The following is a 2,500-nucleotide window of genomic DNA, read 5'->3' as shown; positions in this document are numbered from 1 at the left end:
ATTATTATTATTATTATTATTATTATTATTATTAAATGCTAAGCTACAACCCTAGTTGGAAAAGCAGAATGCTATGAGCCCAGGGGCTCCAACGGGGAAAATAGCTCAGTGAGGGAAGGAAACAGGGTAAAATAAAATATTTTAAGAACAGTGACTTTAGAATAGATATTTTCTATAAAATCTATAAAAACTTAACAAAACAAGAGGAAGAGAAATAATATAGAATAGTGTACCCGAGTGTACACTCAAGCAAGAGAACAATAGGGTGTTGTCAGCACGCTTATCACCAGTCTTCAGTTTTGTATTCTTGGAAATGACCTTATCTTTGAGACTGAAAGCAAGGGAACACGTGGTACCTCTCAGGCAAGCAATACGTGTCCCATCCCAACGTAACTTTGCCTCCAATACCTTGAGAATCCTTTCGAATTTTTGGATCCTATTTGGGTAGGCCTATAGATCTATACCGAGTGGAGATTTCTTTGCATTCTGAAACGTGTGATAAGCGATTCATAAGAATTTGAATACTTCACTGAATTGTCTTCGTCACTGAATATATTGCATGTCATTATCTCTGGTTTTAGTGTTTTTTTAACCAGCGCTCTTCAACCCATGACAGGACCCTAAGGCTTCGAGCTTCATTTGAGTCTCTCTATATCCTCCCTGGCATATTTCACACTTTTCTTACAATTTACTACAATAATATTACAAGTGAATTAAGTAATCCATAGTTTTCCACATTTCATATGAAAAGAAAACAAAATTTTCTTAACCCATGGTCGTACTGGGCCCAGAGGCTTCAGCCTATGGGTGATGCATCCCTGCTTTTAACCTTTTGTTCTTTTATCTTATCTGTTGTCTCGTCTCTAAAGAGAGCATCTTATCAGTAAAGATTGCATTTCTATATAGATGAACTATTCTGAAGTAAATTAGGCATTAACTCTCACCCTCAACTAGAAACGTGTTCTTTGTGGCTCAAGGTTTGTTAAAAGAATTTCTCTCTGGGTTAGAATACTGTAGTTTTATCATCATTGTGAAAAGACTCTATTTAAATGTTAGGTATTTCTACGTAGAAAAGTACCGTTGAAATATATCTAGTGATTTGATATTAATTGTTAAGTGATATATATTTTTTTCTACCGAAAAGTAGAAACTTTTCATGGAATATTTTCTGTTACAGAATAGACGATTATTTATATGTGTATATATATATATATATATATATATATATATATATATATATATATATATATATATATATATATATTATATATATATATATATATATATATATATATATACTGTATATTATATATAATATATATAAACATATATATACGGTATATTATATTATATAATATATATATACATATATATATTATATACATACATACATACATACATACATACATACATACATACAAAAACAACGACGAATGATAGCCGTATACGTTTGAAGTCTATGAATACAATAATACACTACTTTATATTATGCTGAAATTAAAACGTCAGATATTAATTACTTTTAAATCGGATAAATGCACTCGGCTTTTCACTTTATGGCTCGTCTCCCTTCATATTTATCAATTTAATAATGCATATATTTATTTTTATTTATCTAATATATCTTCATATACCACTAAATGACACGTTGCAGTGTTATATCTCCTGCAGGTTTTTTTTTTTTTTTTTTTTTTTTTTTTTTTTTTTTTTTTTTTTTTTTTTTTTTTTTTTAGGTGAACCAAAATTGGAAACGTTACTTTTCTTCTTAAATCTTAAGTTAAAAGTGACAATAAAAAAAAAGTTTGGTATTTCACAATTAAAAAGGTTGTGCATTTTTACAATTGTATTGCCTTATTCCTCTCTCTCTCTCTCTCTCTCTCTCTCTCTCTCTCTCTCTCTCTCTCTCTCTCTCTCTCCCCCCCCCGTGGCATAATGTCACTGATAATCGGATATTTGAATCGGCGGAACTTATGAAGTATAAAATTGTGTAACGGTGTTTTTTTTTTTTTTTTTTTTTTTTTCTCCAACGCTGAATTATTTCCTGTGTGAACCCTTGGTCTTGTAGCATCCTGCTTGACAATCTAGTGTAGAGGTGATGTTCAATATCATGATATGACAATGAAATGATAACATTAATCAAATGATAGGGATTACCTCTGCCAACGAAGTTGCAAGGAGGTTATGTTTTACCCTTTGTTTGTGTTTGTTTGTTTGTTTGTTTGTATTTGAACAGCTCCCCGGTCACAATTTTAATCGTAATGAAACTTGCAGAGATTAGCTATTATGTAAAAAGCTGGAAATCATGAAATTTTGGAAGGTCAAGGTCAAAGGTCAAGCAAATTGTCCAATTCTCGTAATCATTCAAAAATTTGGACATCGTTGTCACAGACTTCAAATTTGGTTCATATTTTACTGTAGGAAAATCCACACCAATGAATACATGTTAAGGTCAAAGGTCAAGGTCGATAAATAAGCTGCGCGGCGGAGGTCTGTGCTCAAC

At 31.4% G+C, this 2,500-nt stretch overlaps 1 protein-coding gene across 1 annotated transcript in view; it reads left to right on the top strand.

The window, feature by feature from the left end:
* The first annotated feature begins 864 nt into the window (after positions 1 to 864).
* The window catches only part of LOC137635894 (uncharacterized), an 11,972-nt gene continuing 10,336 nt past the window's right edge, over positions 865 to 2,500 (top strand). Inside the window, exon 1 of the mRNA XM_068368329.1 lies at positions 865 to 977. The gene's annotated coding sequence lies outside the window, so the exon portion shown is untranslated. The remainder of the gene's footprint in view (positions 978 to 2,500) is intronic.

Source organism: Palaemon carinicauda, unplaced genomic scaffold (assembly GCF_036898095.1).
Source record: "Palaemon carinicauda isolate YSFRI2023 unplaced genomic scaffold, ASM3689809v2 scaffold193, whole genome shotgun sequence".
Classification (NCBI taxonomy): Eukaryota; Metazoa; Arthropoda; class Malacostraca; order Decapoda; family Palaemonidae; genus Palaemon; species Palaemon carinicauda.
This window is presented reverse-complemented; position numbering and strand designations above follow the sequence as displayed.